The sequence below is a fragment of the Cherax quadricarinatus genome, chromosome 20, assembly GCF_038502225.1.
Source record: "Cherax quadricarinatus isolate ZL_2023a chromosome 20, ASM3850222v1, whole genome shotgun sequence".
Lineage (NCBI taxonomy): Eukaryota > Metazoa > Arthropoda > Malacostraca > Decapoda > Parastacidae > Cherax > Cherax quadricarinatus.
In genome coordinates this window covers 22501115-22514469 of record NC_091311.1, presented here as the reverse complement: position 1 = coordinate 22514469, position 13355 = coordinate 22501115, and positions in this window count along the sequence as shown.

Here is a 13355-nt window from a genome sequence, read left to right as displayed (position 1 = left end):
TCCTCACCTAGGTCCCTGTGTTGTGTTCACCCCTCATCTAAATTCCTTTGTTCTGTTGACCCCTCACCTCACCTAGGTTTCTCTGATGTGTTGACTCCTCACCTCACCTAGGTTTCTCTGATGTGTTGACTCCTCACCTCACCTAGGTTCCTTTGTTGTGTGTACTCCTCACCTCACCTATGTTCCTCTGTTGTGTTGACTCCTCACCTCACCTAGGTTCCTCTGTTGTGTTGACTCCTCACCTCACTTAGGTTCCTCTGTTGTGTTGACCCCTCACCTCACTTAGGTTCCTCTGTTGTGTTGACTCCTCACCTCACTTAGGTTCCTCTTTTGTGTTTACCCTTCACCTCACCTAGGTTCCTCTGTTGTGTTGACCCTCACCTCACCTAGGGTCCTCTGTTGTGTTGACTCCTCACCTCACCTAGATTCCTTTGTTGTGTTGACTCCTCACCTCACTTAGGTTCCTCTGTTGTGTTGACCCCTCACCTCACCTACGTTCCTCTGTTGCGTTGACTCCTCTCCTCACGTAGGTTCCTCTGTTGTGTTGACTCCTCACCTCACTTAGGTTCCTCTGTTGTGTTGACCCCTCACCTCACCTAGGTTCCTCTGTTGTGTTGACTCCTCACCTCACTTAGGTTCCTCTGTTGTGTTGACCCTTCACCTCACCTAGGTTCCTCTGTTGTGTTGACTCCTCACTTCACCTAGGTTCCTCTGTTGTGTTGACTCCTCACCTCACTTAGGTTCCTCTGTTGTGTTCACCCCTCACCTCACCTAGATTCCTCTGTTGTGTTGACTCCTCACCTCACCTAGGGTCCTCTGTTGTGTTGACCCCTCACCTCACCTAGGTTCCTCTGTTGTGTTGACCCCTCACCTCACCTAGGTTCCTCTGTTGTGTTGACTCCTCACCTCACCTAGGTTCCTCTGTTGTGTTGACCCCTCACCTCACCTAGGTTCCTCTGTTGTGTTGACTCCTCACTTCACCTAGGTTCCTCTGTTGTGTTGACCCTCACCTCACCTAGGTTCCTCTGTTGTGTTGACTCCTCACCTCACCTAGGTTCCTCTGTTGTGTTGACTCCTCACCTCACTTAGGTTCCTCTGTTGTGTTGACCCCTCACCTCATCTAGGTTCCTCTGTTGTGTTGACTCCTCACCTCACGTAGGTTCCTCTGTTGTGTTGATTCCTCACCTCACGTAGGTTCCTCTGTTGTGTTGACTCCTCACCTCACCTAGGTTCCTCTGTTGTGTTGACTCCTTACCTCACCTAGGTTCCTCTATTGTGTGGACCCCTCACCTCACCTAGGTTCCTCTGTTGTGTTGACTCCTCACCTCACCTAGGTTCCTCTGTTGTGTTGATTCCTCACCTCACCTAGGTTCCTCTGTTGTGTTGACCCCTCACCTCACCTAGGTTACTCTTTTGTGTTGACTCCTCACCTTACCTAGGTTGCTCTTTTGTGTTGACTCCTCACCTCACGTAGGTTCCTCTGTTGTTTTGACCCCTCACCCCACTTAGGCTCCTCTGTTGTGTTGACCCCTCTCCTAGGTTCCTCTGTTGCGCTGATTCCTCACCTAGGTTCCTCTGTTGTGTTCACCCCACATCTAGGTTCCTCTGTTGTGTTGACCCCTCACCTCACCTAGGTTTCTCTGTTGTGTTGACTCCTCACCTCACCTAGGTTCCTCTGTTGTGTTGACCCCTCACCTCACCTAGGTTCCTCTTTTGTGTTGACTCCTCACCATACCTAGGTTCCTCTTTTGTGTTGACTCCTCACCTTACATAGGTTCCTCTGTTGTGTTGATTCCTCACCTCACCTAGGTTCCTCTGTTGTGTAGTGTTGACCCCTCACCTCACCTAGGTTCCTCTTTTGCGTTGACTCCTCACCTTACTTAGGTTCCTCTGTTGTGTTGACTCCAGACATCACCTAGGTTCCTCTGTTGTGTTGACCCCTGACCTCACCTAGGTTCCTCTTTTGTGTTGACTCCTCACCTTACCTAGGTTCCTCTGTTGTGTTGACTCCTCACCTCACCTAGGTTTCTCTGTTGTGTTGACTCCTCACCTCACCTAGGTTTCTCTTTTGTGTTGACTCCTCACCTCACCTAGGTTTCTCTTTTGTGTTGACTCCTCACCTCACCTAGGTTTCTCTTTTGTGTTGACTCCTCACCTCACCTAGGTTTCTCTGTTGTGTTGACTCCTAACCTCACCTAGGTTTCTCTGTTGTGTTGACTCCTCACCTCACCTAGGTTTCTCTTTTGTGTTGACTCCTCACCTCACCTAGGTTCCTCTGTTGTGTTGACCCCTCACCTCACCTAGGTTCCTCTTTCGCGTTGACTCCTCACCTTACCTAGGTTCCTCTGTTGTGTTGACTCTTCACCTCACCTAGGTTCCTCTGTTGTGCTGACTCTTCACCTCACCTAGGTTTCTCTGTTGTGCTGACCCCTCACCTAGGTTTCTCTGTTGTGTTGACCCCTCACCTAGGTTTCTCTGTTGTGTTGACCCCTTACCTCACTTAGGCTCCTCTGTTGTGTTGACCCCTCACCTAGGTTCCTCTGTTGTGCTGACTCCTCACCTAGGTTCCTCTGTTGTGTTGACTCCTCACCTCACCTGGGTTCCTCTATTGTGTTCACCCCTTATCTAGGTTCCTCTTTTGTGTTGACCCCTCACCTCACCTAGGTTCCTCTGTTGTGCTGACTCCTCACCTCACCTAGGTTTCTCTGTTGTGTCGACCCCTCATCTAGGTTCCACTGTTGTGTTGACTCCTCACCTCACCTAGGTTTCTCTGTTGTGCTGACTCCTCACCTCACCTGGGTTTCTCTGTTGTGTTGACCCCTCACCTAGGTTCCTCTGTTGAGTTGACTCCTCACCTCGCCTAGGTTCCTCTTTTGTGCTGACTCCTCATTTCACCTTGGTTCCTCTGTTGTGTTGACTCCTCACCTCACCTAGGTTCCTCTGTTGTGTTGACCCCTCACCTAGGTTCCTCTGTTGTGTTGAGTCCTCACCTCACCTAGGTTCCTGTGTTTTGTTGACTCCTCACCTCACCTAGGATCCTCTTTTGTGTTGACTCCTAACCTCACCTAGGTTTCTCTTCTGTGTTGACTTCTAACCTCACCTAGGTTCCTCTGTTGTGCAGACTCCTCACCTCACTTAGGTTTCTCTGTTGAGTTGACCCCTCACATAGGTTTCTCTGTTGTGTTGACCCCTCACCTCACCTTGGTTCCTCTGTTGTGCTGACTCTTCACCTCACTTAGGCTCCTCTATTGTGTTGACCCCTCACCTAGGTTCCTCTGTTGTGCTGATTCCTCACCTAGGTCCCTGTGTTGTGTTCACCCCTCATCTAAATTCCTTTGTTCTGTTGACCCCTCACCTCACCTAGGTTTCTCTGATGTGTTGACTCCTCACCTCACCTAGGTTCCTCTGTTGTGTGTACTCCTCACCTCACCTAGGTTCCTCTGTTGTGTTGACCCCTCACCTCACCTAGGTTCCTCTTTTGTGTTGACTCCTCACCTTACCTAGGTTCCTCTGTCGTGTTGCCTCCTCACCTCACCTAGGTTCCTCTGTTGTGTTAACTCCTCACCTCACCTATGTTCCTCTGTTGTGTTGACTCCTCACCTCACCTAGGTTCCTCTGTTGTGTTGACCCCTCACCTCACCTAGGTTTCCTCTTTTGGGTTGACTCCTCACCTTAACTAGGTTTCTCTGTTGTGTTGATTCCTCACCTGACCTAGGTTCCTCTGTTGTGTTGACTACTCACCTCACCTAGGTTCCTCTGTTGTGTTGACCCCTCACCTCACCTAGGTTCCTCTTTTGTCTTGACTCCTCACCTTATCTTGGTTCCTCTGTTGTGTTGACTCCTAACCTCACCTAGGTTTCTCTGTTGTGTTGACTCCTCACCTAACCTAGGTTTCTCTTTTGTGTTGACCCCTCACCTCACCTAGGTTCCTCTGTTGTGTTGACCCCTCACCTCTTTGTAGATGAATGGTTCAGAGAACCGACATGTTGATAAATTAGACACATGCGCAACTGTTGGGTATCTTTATTGAGGAAACGTTTCGCCACACAGTGGCTTCATCAGTCCATACAAAGGAGAATCTTGAAGAACAGGAGGAGAATGAGGTAATCAGTCCCTCAACCTTGAATGGACTGACCACATCGACTCAAGGTTGAGGGACTGATTACCTCATTCTCCTCCTGTTCTTCAAGATTCTCCTTTGTATGGACTGATGAAGCCAATGTGTGGCGAAACGTTTCCTCAATAAAGATACCCAAGAGTTGCACATGTGTCTAATTTATCACCCCTCACCTCACCTAGGTTCCTCTTTTGTGTTGACTCCTCACCTTACCTAGGTTCCTCTGTTGTGTTGACTCCTCACCTCACCTAGGTTCTTCTGTTGAGCTGACCCCTCACCTAGGTTTCTATGTTGTGTTGACCCCTCACCTCACCTTGGTTCCTCTGTTGTGTTGACCCCTTACGTCACTTAGGCTCCTCTGTTGTGTTGACCCCTCACCTAGGTTCCTCTGTCGTGCTGACTCCTCACCTAGGTTCCTCTGTTGTTTTGACTCCTCACCTCGCCTGGGTTCCTCTGTTGTGTTGACTCCTCATCTAGGTTCCTCTGTTGTGTTGACCCCTCACCTCACCTAGGTTCCTCTGTTGTGTTGACTCCTCACCTCACCTAAGTTCCTCTGTTGTGCTGACTCCTCACCTCACCTAGGTTTCTCTGTTGTGCTCACCCCTCACCTAGGTTCCTGTGTTGTGTTGACTCCTCACCTCACCTAGGTTCCTCTGTTGTGTTGACTCCCCACCTAATTTATGTTCCTCTGTTGTGCTGACTCCTCACCTCACCTAGGTTCCTCTGTTGTGTTGACTCCTCACCTCACCTATGATCCTCTGTTGTGTTGACCCCTCACCTCACCTAGGTTCCTCTGTTGTGTTGACTCCTCACCTCACCTAGGTTCCTCTGTTGTGTTGACTCCTCACCTCACCTAGGTTCCTCTGTTGTGTTGACTCCTCACCTCACCTAGGTTCCTCTGTTGTGTTGACTCCTCACCTCACCTAGGTTCCTCTGTTGTGTTGACCCCTCACCTCCCTTAGACTCCTCTGTTGTGTTGACCCCTCACCTAGGTTCCTCTGTTCTGCTGACTCCTCACCTCACCTAGGTTCCTCTGTTGTGTTGACTCCTCACCTCACGTACCCCTCACCTCGCCTAGGTTCCTCTGTTGTGTTGACTCCTCACCTCACCTTGGTTCCTCTGTTGTGTTGACTCTTCACCTCACCTAGGTTCCTCTGTTGTGTTGACCCCTCACCTCACTTAGGCTCCTCTATTGTGTTGACCCCTCACCTAGGTTCCTCTGTTGTGCTGATTCCTCACCTAGGTCCCTGTGTTGTGTTCACCCCTCATCTAAATTCCTTTGTTCTGTTGACCCCTCACCTCACCTAGGTTTCTCTGATGTGTTGACTCCTCACCTCACCTAGGTTCCTCTGTTGTGTGTACTCCTCACCTCACCTAGGTTCCTCTGTTGTGTTGACCCCTCACCTCACCTAGGTTCCTCTTTTGTGTTGACTCCTCACCTTACCTAGGTTCCTCTGTCGTGTTGCCTCCTCACCTCACCTAGGTTCCTCTGTTGTGCTGACTCCTCACCTCACCTAGGTTTCTCTGTTGTGTTGACTCCTCACCTCACCTAGGTTCCTCTGTTGTGTTGACCCCTCACCTCACCTAGGTTCCTCTTTTGTGATGACTCCTCACCTTACCTAAGTTCCTCTGTTGTGTTGACTCCTCACCTGACCTAGGTTCCTCTGTTGTGTTGACTCCTCACCTCACCTAGGTTCCTCTGTTGTGTTGACCCCTCACCTCACCTAGGTTCCTCTTTTGTGATGACTCCTCACCTTACCTAAGTTCCTCTGTTGTGTTGACTCCTCACCTCACCTAGGTTCCTCTGTTGTGTTGACCCTCACCTCACCTAGGTTCCTCTTTTGTGTTGACTCCTCACCCAACTTAGGCTCCTCTGTTGTGTTGACCCCTCACCTCTCACCTCACCTAGGTTCCTCTTCATCAGTCCATGTGAAGAACAGGAGGAGAATGACTCCCTCAACCTTGAATGGACTGACCACATCGACTCAAGGTTGAGGGACTGATTACCTCTTCTCCTCCTGTTCTTCAAGATTCTCCTTTGTATGGACTGACCACTGTGTGGCGAAACGTTTCCTCAATAAAGATACCCAAGAGTTGCACATGGTTAATTTATCTCTGTTGTGTTGACTCTTCACCTCACCTAGGTTCCTCTGCTGTGCTGACTCTTCACCTCACCTAGGTTTCTCTGTTGTGCTGACCCCTCACCTAGGTTTCTCTGTTGTGTTGACCCCTCACCTCACCTTGGTTCCTCTGTTGTGTTGACCCCTTACCTCACTTAGGCTCCTCTGTTGTGTTGACCCCTCACCTAGGTTCCTCTGTTGTGCTGACTCCTCACCTAGGTTCCTCTGTTGTGTTGACTCCTCACCTCACCTAGGTTCCTCTGTTGTGTTCACCCCTCATCTACGTTCCTCCTTTGTGTTGACCCCTCACCTCACCTAGGTTCCTCTGTTGTGTTGACTCCTCACCTCACCTAAGTTCCTCTGTTGTGCTGACTCCTCACCTCACCTAGGTTCCTGTGTTGTGTTGACTCCTCACCTCACCTAGGTTTCTCCGTTGTGCTGACTCCTCACCTCACCTAGGTTCCTCTGTTGTGTTGACCCCTCACCTAGGTTCCTCTGTTGTGCTGACTCCTCACCTCACCTAGGTTCCTCTGTTGTGTTGACTCCTCACCTCACCTATGATCCTCTGTTGTGTTGACCCCTCACCTCGCCTAGGTTCCTCTGTTGTGCTGACTCCTCACCTCACCTAGGTTCCTCTGTTGTGTTGACTCCCCACCTCGCCTAGGTTCCTCTGTTGTGCTGACTCCTCACCTCACCTTGGTTCCTCTGTTGTGTTGACTCCTCACCTCACCTAGGTTCCTCTGTTGTGTTGACCCCTCACCTAGGTTGTTCTGTTGTGTTGACCCCTCACCTAGGTTGTTCTGTTGTGTTGACTCCTCACCTCACCTAGGTTCCCCTGTTGTGTTGACTCCTCACTTCACCTAGGTTCCTCTGTTGTGTTGACCCCTCACCTCGCCTAGGTTCCTCTGTGTGTTGACTCTTCACCTCACCTAGGTTCCTCTGTTGTATTGAGTCCTCACCTCACCTAGGTCCCTCTGTTGTGTTGACTCCTCACCTCACCTAGGATCCTCTTTTGTGTTGACTCCTCACCTTACCTAGGTTCCTCTGTTGTGTTGACTCCTCACCTCACCTAGGTTCCTCTGTTGTGTTGACTCCTCACCTCACCTATGATCCTCTGTTGTGTTGACTCCTCACCTCACCTAGGTTCCTCTGTTGTGTTGACTCCTCACCTCACCTAGGTTCCTCTGTTGTGTTGACCCCTCACCTCACTTAGGCTCCTCTGTTGTGTTGACCCCTCACCTAGGTTCCTCTGTTGTGTTGACTCCTCACCTCACCTATGATCCTCTGTTGTGTTGACCCGTCACCTCGCCTAGGTTCCTCTGTTGTGCTGACTCCTCACTTCACCTAGGTTCCTCTGTTGTGTTGACCCCTCACTTAGGTTTTTCTGTTGTGTTGACTCCTCACCTCACCTAGGTTCCTCTGCTGTGTTGACTCCTCACCTCACCTAGGTTCCACTGTTGTGTTGACTCCTCACCTCACCTAGGTTTCTCTGTTGTGTTGACTCCTCACCTCGCCTAGGTTCCTCTTTTGTGCTGACTCCTCACCTCACATTGGTTCCTCTGTTGTGTTGATTCCTCACCTCACCTAGGTTCCTCTGTTGTGTTGACCCCTCAGCTCACTTAGGCTCCTCTGTTGTGTTGACCCCTCAGCTCACCTAGGTTCCTCTGTTGTGTTGACTCCTCACCTTACCTAGGTTCCTCTGTTGTGTTGACTCCTCACCTCACCTAGGTTCCTCTGTTGTGTTGACTCCTCACCTCACCTAGGTTCCTCTGTTGTGTTGACTCCTCACCTCACCTAGGTTCCTCTGTTGTGTTGACTCCTCACCTCACCTAGGTTCCTCTGTTGTGTTGACCCCTCACCTCACCTATGATCCTCTGTTGTGTTGACCCACCTCGCCTAGGTTCCCCTGTTGTGCTGACTCCTCACCTCACCTAGGTTCCTCTGTTGTGTTGACTCCCCACCTCGCCTAAGTTCCTCTGTTGAGCTGACTCCTCACCTCACCTTGGTTCCTCTGTTGTGTTGACTCCTCACCTCACCTAGGTTCCTCTGTTGTGTTGACCCCTCACCTCACTTAGGCTCCTCTGTTGTGTTGACCCCTAACCTAGGTTCCTCTGTTGTGATGACCCCTCACTTAGGTTTTTCTGTTGTGTTGACTCCTCACCTCACCTAGGTTCCTCTGTTGTGTTGACCCCACACCTCACCTCGTTTCTTGTTGTGTTGACCACTCACCTCACCTAGGTTCCTTGTTGTGTTGACTCCTCACCTCAACTACACGCAGAGAAGTCATTACTTGAAGGTTCTAACAACACTGTGTGTCATGTTGACACACCCATCCCGTGCAGTGTTGGTAGGATGGTTTGTTCGTGGTTGTGGAAGTGACGAGGTGTTGTTTCTGGTAGCAGCAGTGGGGAGGTGTTGTTAATGGTAGTGGCAGTGGGAAGGTGTTGTTCATGGTAGTGACAGTGAGAAGGTGTTGGTCATAGTAGTGGCAGTGGAGAAGTATTGTTCATGGTAGTGGCACAAGGGAGGTTTTGTTCATGGTAGTGGCAGTGGAGAAGTATTGTTCATGGTAGTGGCACAAGGGAGGTTTTGTTCATGGTAGTGGCACTGTGGAGGTGTTCTTCATGGTAATAGCAGTGGGGAGATGTTGTTCATGGTAGTGGCAGTTGGGAGGTGATGTTCATGGTAGTGACAGTGGGGAGGTGTTGTTCATGGTAGTGACAGTGGAGAGGTTGTTCATGGTAGTGGCAGTGGAGAGGTTGTTCATGGTAGTTGCAGTGGAGAGGTTGTTCATGATAATGGCAGTGGAGAGATTGTTCATGGTAGTGGCAGTGGAGAGGTTGTTCATGATAGTGGCAGTGGAGAGATTGTTCATGGTAGTGGCAGTGGAGAGGTTGTTCATGATAGTGGCAGTGGAGAGGTTGTTTATGGTAGTGGCAGTGGAGAGGTTGTTCATGATAGTGGCAGTGGAGAGATTGTTCATGGTAGTGGCAGTGGAGAGGTTGTTCATGGTAGTGGCAGTGGAGAGGTTGTTCATGGTAGTGGCAGTGGAGAGGTTGTTCATGGTAGTGGCAGTGGAGAGGTTGTTCATGGTAGTGGCAGTGGAGAGGTTGTTCATGGTAGTGGCAGTGGAGAGGTTGTTCATGGTAGTGGCAGTGGAGAGGTTGTTCATGGTAGTGGCAGTGGAGAGGTTGTTCATGGTAGTGGCAGTGGAGAGGTTGTTCATGGTAGTGGCAGTGGAGAGGTTGTTCATGGTAGTGGCAGTGGAGAGGTTGTTCATGGTAGTGGCAGTGGAGAGGTTGTTCATGGTAGTGGCAGTGGAGAGGTTGTTCATGGTAGTGGCAGTGGAGAGGTTGTTCATGGTAGTGGCAGTGGAGAGGTTGTTCATGGTAGTGGCAGTGGAGAGGTTGTTCATGGTAGTGGCAGTGGAGAGGTTGTTCATGGTAGTGGCAGTGGAGAGGTTGTTCATGGTAGTGGCAGTGGAGAGGTTGTTCATGGTAGTGGCAGTGGAGAGGTTGTTCATGGTAGTGGCAGTGGAGAGGTTGTTCATGGTAGTGGCAGTGGAGAGGTTGTTCATGGTAGTGGCAGTGGAGAGGTTGTTCATGGTAGTGGCAGTGGAGAGGTTGTTCATGGTAGTGGCAGTGGAGAGGTTGTTCATGGTAGTGGCAGTGGAGAGGTTGTTCATGGTAGTGGCAGTGGAGAGGTTGTTCATGGTAGTGGCAGTGGAGAGGTTGTTCATGGTAGTGGCAGTGGAGAGGTTGTTCATGGTAGTGGCAGTGGAGAGGTTGTTCATGGTAGTGGCAGTGGAGAGGTTGTTCATGGTAGTGGCAGTGGAGAGGTTGTTCATGGTAGTGGCAGTGGAGAGGTTGTTCATGGTAGTGGCAGTGGAGAGGTTGTTCATGGTAGTGGCAGTGGAGAGGTTGTTCATGGTAGTGGCAGTGGAGAGGTTGTTCATGGTAGTGGCAGTGGAGAGGTTGTTCATGGTAGTGGCAGTGGAGAGGTTGTTCATGGTAGTGGCAGTGGAGAGGTTGTTCATGGTAGTGGCAGTGGAGAGGTTGTTCATGGTAGTGACAGTGGAGAGGTTGTTCATGGTAGTGGCAGTGGAGAGGTTGTTCATGGTAGTGGCAGTGGAGAGGTTGTTCATGGTAGTGACAGTGGAGAGGTTGTTCATGGTAGTGGCAGTGGAGAGGTTGTTCATGGTAGTGGCAGTGGAGAGGTTGTTCATGGTAGTGGCAGTGGAGAGGTTGTTCATGGTAGTGGCAGTGGAGAGGTTGTTCATGGTAGTGGCAGGTGAGAGGTTGTTCATGGTAGTGGCAGTGGAGAGGTTGTTCATGGTAGTGGCAGGTGAGAGGTTGTTCATGGTAGTGGCAGTGGAGAGGTTGTTCATGGTAGTGGCAGTGGAGAGGTTGTTCATGGTAGTGGCAGTGGAGAGGTTGTTCATGGTAGTGGCAGTGGAGAGGTTGTTCATGGTAGTGGCAGTGGAGAGGTTGTTCATGGTAGTGACAGTGGAGAGGTTGTTCATGGTAGTCGCAGTGGAGAGGTTGTTCATGGTAGTGGCAGTGGAGAGGTTGTTCATGGTAGTGGCAGTGGAGAGGTTGTTCATGGTAGTGGCAGTGGAGAGGTTGTTCATGGTAGTGACAGTGGAGAGGTTGTTCATGGTAGTGGCAGTGGAGAGGTTGTTCATGGTAGTGGCAGTGGAGAGGTTGTTCATGGTAGTGACAGTGGAGAGGTTGTTCATGGTAGTGGCAGTGGAGAGGTTGTTCATGGTAGTGGCAGTGGAGAGGTTGTTCATGGTAGTGGCAGTGGAGAGGTTGTTCATGGTAGTGGCAGTGGAGAGGTTGTTCATGGTAGTGGCAGGTGAGAGGTTGTTCATGGTAGTCGCAGTGGAGAGGTTGTTCATGGTAGTGGCAGTGGAGAGGTTGTTCATGGTAGTGGCAGTGGAGAGGTTGTTCATGGTAGTGGCAGTGGAGAGGTTGTTCATGGTAGTGGCAGTGGAGAGGTTGTTCATGGTAGTGGCAGTGGAGATGTTGTTCATGGTAGTGGCAGTGGAGAGGTTGTTCATGGTAGTGGCAGTGGAGAGGTTGTTCATGGTAGTGGCAGTGGAGAGGTTGTTCATGGTAGTGGCAGTGGAGAGGTTGTTCATGGTAGTCGCAGTGGAGAGGTTGTTCATGGTAGTGGCAGTGGAGAGGTTGTTCATGGTAGTGGCAGTGGAGAGGTTGTTCATGGTAGTGGCAGTGGAGAGGTTGTTCATGGTAGTGGCTGTGGAGAGGTTGTTCATGGTAGTGGCAGTGGAGAGGTTGTTCATGGTAGTGGCAGTGGAGAGGTTGTTCATGGTAGTGGCAGTGGAGAGGTTGTTCATGGTAGTGGCAGTGGAGAGGTTGTTCATGGTAGTGGCAGTGGAGAGGTTGTTCATGGTAGTGGCAGTGGAGAGGTTGTTCATGGTAGTGGCAGTGGAGAGGTTGTTCATGGTAGTGGCAGTGGAGAGGTTGTTCATGGTAGTGGCAGTGGAGAGGTTGTTCATGGTAGTGGCAGTGGAGAGGTTGTTCATGGTAGTGGCAGTGGAGAGGTTGTTCATGGTAGTGGCAGTGGAGAGGTTGTTCATGGTAGTGGCAGTGGAGAGGTTGTTCATGGTAGTGGCAGTGGAGAGGTTGTTCATGGTAGTGGCAGTGGAGAGGTTGTTCATGGTAGTGGCAGTGGAGAGGTTGTTCATGGTAGTGGCAGTGGAGAGGTTGTTCATGGTAGTGGCAGTGGAGAGGTTGTTCATGGTAGTGGCAGTGGAGAGGTTGTTCATGGTAGTGGCAGTGGAGAGGTTGTTCATGGTAGTGGCAGTGGAGAGGTTTGATGGAAAAAGCAATGAACGAAAGTGTTGCATTTACTCCCAGAGAACCGGAGAAGAGTCACTAGATGAGACTGTGTGATGGTTAATGTTGGCAGGGGTAATGTGGAGGTTAATGTTGGCAGGGGTAATGTGAGGGTTAATGTTGGCAGGGCTAGTGTGGGGGTTAATGTTGGCAGGGGTAGTGTGAAGGTTAATGTTGGCAGGGGTAATGTGGAGGTTAATGTTGGCAGGGGTAACGTGGGGGTTAATGTTGGCATGGCTAGTGTGGAGGTTAATGTTAGCAGGGGTAGTGTGAATGTTAATGTTGGCAGGGGCAATGTGGAGGTTAATGTTGGCAGGGGTAATGTGGGGGTTATTGTTGGCAGGGGTAGTGTGAAGGTTAATGTTGGCAGGGGTAGTGTGAAGGTTAATGTTGGCAGGGGTAGTGTGGGGGTTAATGTTTGCTGGGGTAGTGTGATGGGCTAATCTTGGCAGGGGTAGTGAAGGGGTTAAATTTCTAAGGGGTAGTGTGGGGGTTAATGTTTGCAGGGCTAGTGTGGGGGTTAATGTTGGCAGGGGTTGTGTGGGGGTTAATGTTGGCATGGGTTGTGTGGGGGTTAATGTTGGCAGGGGTGGTGTGGGGGTTAATGTTTGCAGGGGTAGTGTGGGGGTTAATGTTGGCAGGGGTAGTGTGAGGGTTAATGTTGGCAGGGGATGTGTGGGGGTTAATGTTGGCAGGGGTTGTGTACGGGTTAATGTTTTCAGGGGTTGTGTGGGGGTTAATGTTGGCAGGGGTAGTGAAGGGGTTAAATTTTTAAGGGGTAGTGTGGGGGTTAATGTTGGTAGGGTCAGTGTGGGGGTTAATGTTGGTAAGGGTTGTGTGGGGGTTAATGTTGGAAGGGGTAATGAGTAGCAGAGAGAAGAGGTCGTGGACTCAACGGGTTGCTAATAATGACATTAAAGGAGAATTATGTTGCTAATAGTGATAGTAAAGGAGAACGTTGTTGCTGATAGTGATAGACAAGGAAAATTATGTGTTTATAGTGAGAGTGAATGGGAATGATGTAACTGATAGTGATAGTGAAAGAGTATGATGTACTGATAGCGATAGTGAAGGAAAATGATGTGTTGATAGTGATAGTGAAGGAGAATTATGTTTCTGATAGTTATGGTTAAGGAGAATAGTGTTGTTGATAGTGACAGTGAAGGAGAATTATTGATGTTGCAGATAGTGATAGTGAATGAGAATAATGTTGATGATAGCGAGAATGAAGTAGAATGATGTTGCTGATAGTGATAG